This window comes from Chrysochloris asiatica, unplaced genomic scaffold, assembly GCF_000296735.1.
Source record: "Chrysochloris asiatica unplaced genomic scaffold, ChrAsi1.0 scaffold00177, whole genome shotgun sequence".
NCBI lineage: Eukaryota > Metazoa > Chordata > Mammalia > Afrosoricida > Chrysochloridae > Chrysochloris > Chrysochloris asiatica.
The window spans coordinates 3,611,839-3,619,441 of record NW_006408695.1 but is presented as its reverse complement, the minus strand read 5'-3'; the positions used below and the strand labels follow the sequence as shown (position 1 = coordinate 3,619,441).

At 38.6% G+C, this 7,603-nt stretch overlaps 1 pseudogene; it reads left to right on the top strand.

The window, feature by feature from the left end:
- Positions 1-1,029, top strand: part of LOC102834741 — a 2,696-nt pseudogene extending 1,667 nt beyond the window's left edge.
- The last annotated feature ends 6,574 nt before the right edge of the window (positions 1,030-7,603 follow it).

The window sequence follows — 7,603 nt, the reverse complement described above, 5'->3', positions numbered from 1 at the left end:
CTGTGAGTCGGAACCGACTCCATGGCACATAACAACAACAACAACAATCTTTCAATATTACAAACTGGAGACTTGATTTTCCCCCCAGTCATTCAGATTGAGAGATGCTGATTCTGTTCTTTCATTTTGGTTTGCTAATTCGATGCCTTTGCTCATTTCATTCGTAACCAGTACGTTACCAGAGCTCCTATATTATACGAGCAAAATATTGATATATATATATATAAAAGATGGAAGAAATACAGTCACTGCAACAAAAATGGTTATTTCAACCATTTAAAGAGGTAGCCTGCAATCAAACACCAATGGTATAGTGCGGCGTTGGTGGCGGCGGCTTCGGTGGCTGTGGTGAAGGAGCAGTAGCCGGAACTTGCGCTGGCACCAAGGACTGAGCCTTGGACGATTGTGCTGGGGACCAGCCTCACCGAATGCATCCTGTCAGGCATCATGTCGGTGAATGGCAAGATGGTGAATGGCATCATGTCGGTGAATGGCTGCACATGGACCGGAACCCCTACTACGGGGGCAAGAGCTCCTCTATCACTCCCCTGGAGGAGCTGTATAAGCATTTTCAGTTTCTGGAGGGGCTTCCTACGTCCATGGGCCAAGGCCGAGACTGGAATATTGACCTGATCCCCAAATTTCTGATGGCCAATAGGCAGCTGGTCAAGATGCTGCTGTTTACGGAGGTGACATACCTGGACTTTAAAGTGGTGGAGGGGCAGCTTCGTGTACAAGGATGGCAAGATCTACAAAGTGCCCTCCACCGAGACAGAGGCCTTGGCTTCCAATCTGATGGGCATGTTTGAGAAACGGCGCTTCCGCAAGTTCCTGGTGTTTTGGGTAAACTTTGATAAGAATGACCCCAAGACCTTCGAAGGGGTTGACCCCCAGATGACCAGCATGCACTATGTCTACCGGAAGTTCGATTTGGGCCAGGATGTCATTGACTGCAATGACATCAAACACATCTGTAAATGTATTGTAGGCTGGGCAATTGACTTTGAGAACATGAAGCGCAAACAATGATGACGTCTTTGGTGAAGCTGACCAGTGATTGATGTCTGCCCGCCCCAGCCCTGGTGCCCTCCCCAAGCCCACTCCTAAGTCGGGAAAGACTGGGCTGGGGCCAGGCCCTCCTGTTTCTGACTTTCTTTGCTTCCACACCCTGTCCATCCCCATCACCCACTTCAATGATTCACTGACCAAATCCTTAACCTTACTCATGGTTTGGGAGATGGGGGGGTTGGGCAGCATTCTCTTTTTTGGCCATTCCTTTATCCTAGAAAAACAGGGTTCCTTTCTTGGTGTGTCTCTTCCCCCCACCCCTAATTCTGCTGTTTGGGAAGAACATGGAGAAAAAGATGACTTCTGTCCCCCTTGCATACTCTCCTCATGTAGTGGCCTTTGGAGATCTCCCCTGCCCCCACCCCCATAAGTCTTGTGTGTGTTGGAAGAGAAGGGGCCCTCCCAGCACAAAGTTGCATTCCCTCCCCTCCCCCCATAATTTATTCTAATTTATTAATCTTGGTCCTGTCTGAGCACAGGAAGGGAGCGCTGAGCCATCTCCCAGGCTTTCCTGCCAGCCAATGGGAACCTTCATCCCAGGTGCTGCTGGGAGGGCAGAGACCTAGGCAGAGCATTGTGGGAGGTTGTTGCCTTTGTGTCTGTGTCCTCTGGTACTTATTTGCTGAGAGAAAAAAAGAAATTTGAGCAAAGCAGAAGGAGGTGGGAACACTGATCCACACCCTGTGTTCCTCAATCCAGTTGACACCTTTTCTTAGTCCTGTGAAACCCCAACCTTGCAAAGTGAATGTGTCCCCTTCCCAACCTCTAGTGTATTTCACAGAAAAACTTCCCACTAAATCTGTGTTGAAACCTGAAAAAAAAAAAGAACAAATGGTATTGGAGGAAGAAATCACAAAAGGCCAAAACATATTAAATGGTAAAGAGAGACTTTTTAACTAATAGTGTTGATAAAACTGGTGATAAAGGGTACCCTTTGTCACAACTCTCATTCAATATTATGCTTAGAAGCCTTAGTGAAAGATATAATCAATAAATAAAACCAAAGACATCTAAATTGTCAAAGAAATAAAACACTCTATTTGTAAAAGATATGATACTAAACAGAGGAAATCCTAAAGACTCAGTAAGAAAATTATTGGAATTCATTGAAAGATTCAACAAAGTAGCAGGGCACAAGATCAGCAAACATAAAACAGTGAGATTCCTTTCCACTAATCAAGACAGCTCTGACAAAGAAATCAGGAAAACAATACCATTTACAGTAGTCATCAAAAAGATGGAACAATTAGGAATAAATCTAACCAGAGAAACAAAAGACCTGTACAAAAACAAAAACAAAAAACACTACTACAAGAAACTGAAAGTTATCTACATAAATGGAAGATTATACCATATTCATGGAATGAAAGACATAATGTTGAAAAAATGTCAATGCTACCCAAAGTGATCTATACATATAATGCAATCCCAATCAGATTCCAACATCATTCTTTAAGAGATGGAAATATAAATTGCTAACTTTACATGGAATAGAAAGAGACCTCAAATAAATAAAGCATCTCTAAAGAAGAAGAGTAAAGTAGGTGGCCTCTACCTTCCCAATTCAAGATGTAATACATATCAACAGTAGTCAAAGTATCCTTGTACTGGTACAACAAAAGGCATGTATATCAATGGAATAGAATTGAGAACCAAGGAGTAAATCTATCTACCTGTAGTCAGCTAGGAGTAATCCTACTATACTTACCCTACTATGGTGTGGCATAGTATGATAAGCACTGAACTCTAACCACAAAGTCAATGGTTCAGTCCCAATAGCTGCTGCTTGGAAACCTTTTACAGGATTTCTATGAATTGGAACCAACTCAATGGCCATTAGTAACAACAACAATTGTCAGCTGATCTTTGACAAAAAGCCAAAACACATTCAATGGTGAAGAGATAGACTCTTTAACTAATGATGTTGATAAAACTGGATCTCTATCAGGAGAAGAATGATACAGGACCCATATCTCATATCATATACAAAAAGGAATTCAAGTTAGTTTAAAGACCTGAATGTAAAACCTAGAAATAAAAAGATAATCAAAGGAAAACTAAGGGCAAACTTAGAGACTCTGATACATTACATAAACACACTATCAAACTTAATTGAAAACACACCAACACAGAAATCAAACTAAATGACTGGACCTCCTAAAAATCAGACACTAATCTGTATCAAAAGATTTCACCAAAAGAGCAAAAAAGAACCTACAGACTAGAGGAGAATTTGTCAATGACATATCAGACATAGAACTAATCTATGAAATTTATAGAAGACTTCAACAATGAAGCAAGTAGAAGACAAATAATCCAATCTGAAAATGGGCGGAGAACATGAACAGACATTTCATCAAAGAAGACATTCAGGCAGCCAACAAGCATGAAGAAATTCTCATGATAATTAACCAATCAAGAGGTGCAAATCAAAACAAGGTATCATCTCACACCAGCATTAATTGCAAAGTTAAAAATAAAAACAAACGAACAAAAAACACACATACACAGAGAAAACCATAAATGGTGGTGCGGTAGTTGAAAGATTGGGAGCATCCTGGTGGCACTGTAAAATGGTGCAACCACTGTGGAAAATAGTATGGCGCTTTCTCAAAAAGTTAGAAATACCATATAACCCAGCAATCTCTACTTTGTACATATCCTCAAGAAATAAGGGCTGTGACATTAATAGATACATGCACACCCATGTTCATTGCAGCACTATTCATAATAGCAAAAGGAGATACCCTAAATGTCCACCAATGGAAGAATGTATAAGTAAACTTTGGTGCATACACACAGTGGAATGCTTCCCAATGCTGACAAATAATGATGAATCTGCAAAACACCACATAAAATGAATGAATCTGGAGAATATTATACTAAGTGAAATTGTTGTTAAGTACTATCCAGTCAGTTTCAACCCATAGAGATCCTGTAGGGTTTCTGAGGAGATGGTGAGAATGAACTGTCAACCTTGCAGTACAAACCAACATTGCAGTCCAGCACATTAACCCACAGCGCCACAACATTTGTCACAACATGTGTCCTTTTGCGATTAGTCAATCGCAAAAGGACAAATATTTTTTTTAAATCAAGAAAAGATTTTCATGTTAAAAGAAACATTGATGTTTATCAGGGGTGGGAAGGAAAGGAGAGGAATTCACTGGCTACAGGGTAAACATGTGCTAACTTGTATGATGTGCAAGGAAATAGATCATAAAAGTCAGCCTAGCAGAAGAATGATGAAGGCAGGAGAAGACATGGGAGGAGTGCAATAGCTAAAGTCAATAGAGGTAAATGCTGTTATATATAACCATCATGCACTAATAGTGATCTATGAGTAAATATCACCATTTGTCTGTCAGTTTATTGCATTGTGGTGGTTTGCATGTTGCTGTGATGCTGGAAGCTATGCCATCAGTATTATGAATGCTGGCAAGGTCACCCATGGTGGACAGATTTCAGCTGAGCTTCCAGACTTAGATAGACATGGAAGAATGAGAGTGAAAAAGCTCCAAAAATTTATCCACTGAAAATCTTATGCATAGCAGTAAAACACCATCAGATAGTATCAGAATAATGAGTACTGAAAAATGTCGAATACCACCACAATATTGTCAGATATAGTGCCAGAAGATGAGCCTCTCAGGTTGGAAGCTATGAAAATTATTACTGAGGAAGAGCTGCCTCCTCAAAGTAGAGTTGACCGTAATGATGTGAATAGAGTACCTTAATTTACTGATAGAGCACAACTCAAAATGAGAAGAAACCATGTAAACATCCATTCATTAACAGAACATGAAATATGCAAAATATGAATCTAGGAAAATTGAAAATTGTCAAAAATGAAATGCTTAAACATTGATGTCCAAAGCATGTTGTTTTTGTTGTCATTGAGTTGATTCTGACCCATAGCGACCCTGTATAGGGTTTCCAAGAAGCAGCTGGTGAACTTGAACCACTGACCTTGCAGTGCTAAGGGCTTTGAAGTCTGGCGTACTAACTGACAGCACCACAGGTGAGCTGAAATGGACTGATATTAGCTAGTCTGAATCAGAAAGCTTCATGATTTACTATGCTGTGAATGACAAACTGAAGAGGAATAATGTCAAATTCATCATCAAAAGGAACCTTTCAGGATCTGTCTTGAAGAATTATGCTGTCGGTGACAGGATAATATCCACACATTTACAAGAAAACCATTTAATACCACCATAACTCAAATTTACGTACCAACCTTCAAGACAATGAAGATGAAATCGAAGCATTCTAACAACTGCTTCAGTATGAAATTGATCAAATATACAATCAAGATGCATTTACAATTACTGGTGATTAGAATGTTGTAAAGGTTGGAAATCAGGAAGGATCAATACTCAGAAAATATGGCCTTCAATATGATAGAAATGATGCTAGAGACTGCATGATAGAATTTTATAAGACAAGTGACTTATTCATTGAAGATACCATTTTAAAACAACATAAAAGTTATGGTACACATAGACTTTACTAGATGGAACACACAGAAATCAAGTTGACAATATCTGTGAAATTTTACAGTGGAAAAGTTCCAAATTATTAGCCAAAACAAGGCTGGGGCAGACTGTGGAACAGACCATCAATTGCTCATATGCAAGGTCAGACTGCAACTGAAAAAAATTAAAACCAGAGCCAAACATGACCTTGAACATATCCTGACTGAATGTAGAGATCATCTCAAAAACAGATTTGATGCATTAGACACTAATGATCGAAAACCAGAAGAGTTGTGGGATAACATCAAGAACATCATACAGAAAGAAATCAAAACGTCACTAAGAAGAAAAGAAAGAAAGAAAGAAAGAAAGAAAAGATCAAAATGGATCTTGGAACAGACTCTGAAACTTGCTTTCTATCATAGAGATGATAAAGCAAATGGAATAAATGAGGAGGTGAAAATGCTGAACAGAAAATTTCAAAGGGCAGCTCTAGAAGACAGAGTCAAATATAATGAAAGTACAAAGATCTGAAGTTAAAAAAACCAAAAGGGAAGAACATGCTCAACAATTCCCAAGTTGAAAGAACTGAGGAAACAATTCAAGCCTCTACTTGCAATATTAAAGGATTCTATGGACAAAATTTGGAGTAAAGCAGAAAGTATCAAAAGAAGGTGAAAGGAATACACAGAATCACTGTGTATTCCTTGCACCTTTCAAAACTATTGAACATCGGAATGGTCGATGTTCAACAATTTCAAGAGGTGGCATATGATTAAGAGCCAATGGTACTGAAGAAAGAAGTTCAATGTACACTGAAGGCACTGGCAAAGAACAAGGCTCAGGGAATTGATATACTACAGATTAAATCTTTCAACAAACTGATGCAGAATGGAGGTACTCTTCTATGTCAAGAAATTTGGAACACAGCAACCTGGCCAACTAATTAGAAGTGATCCACATTCGTGTCCATTCCAAAGAAAACGAACCCAACAGAATGCAGATATCATAGGACAGTATCATTAATATCACAAGCAAGTAAAATTTTGCTAAAGAAAATTAAAAATGACTATAACTGTACATCAATAAGGAACAGCCAGAGGTTCAAACTAGATTCAGATAAGGATGTGGAATGAGAGATATCATTGCTGATGTCTGATGGATCTTGGCTGAAAACAGAGAATCTCAGAAAGATGTTTACCTGTGCTTATTGACTATGCAAAGCTTTCCATTGTGTGGATCATGAAAAGCCATAGACAACACTGTGGAGAATGAGTATTCAGGAACAATTAATCATTCTCGTGAGGAACCTCTACATAGACCAAGAAGCAATTGTTTGAAAAGAACAAAGGGACACTGAATGGTTTTTAAATCAGCAAAGGTATGCATTAGGATTGTATTCTTTCACCATACTTATACAATCTGTATGCTCAGCTAAAAATTTGAGAAGTTGGAATCTATGAAGAAGAATGTGGGATCAGATTTAGAGAAAAGCTGATTAACAACCTGTAGTATGCAGATGATACAACCTTGCTTGATGAAAGCAAAGAAAAGTTAAAGTACTTACTGGTGAACATCAAAGACCACAGCATTCAGAATAGGTTGCACCTCAATGTAAAGAAAACAAAAATCCTCACCACTGGATTAATAAATAACATCATGATAAATGAAGAAAAGATTGACGTTGTCAATGTATTTTGCTTTGTTCCAACATTGGTACTAATGGAAGCAACAGTCAGGAAATCAAACAATGTGTTGCATTAGACAAATATTCTATATAAGACCTCTTTAAAATGTTGAAGAGCAAAGATGTCAGTTTGATGACTAAAGTGTGCCTGACCTAAGCCATGATATTTTCAATAATATTTGAAAGTTGGCCAATAATTAAGGAATTGTAAAGGAATTGATGCATTTGAGTTATGGTGTTGGTGAAGAAGTACCATGAATTGCCAGAACAAACAAATTTGTATTGCTATAAGTACAGCCAACTGATTGGAAGAGATCAATGTTTATGCCCATTCCAAAGAGAGGTGACCCAACAGAATGCAGAAATCATC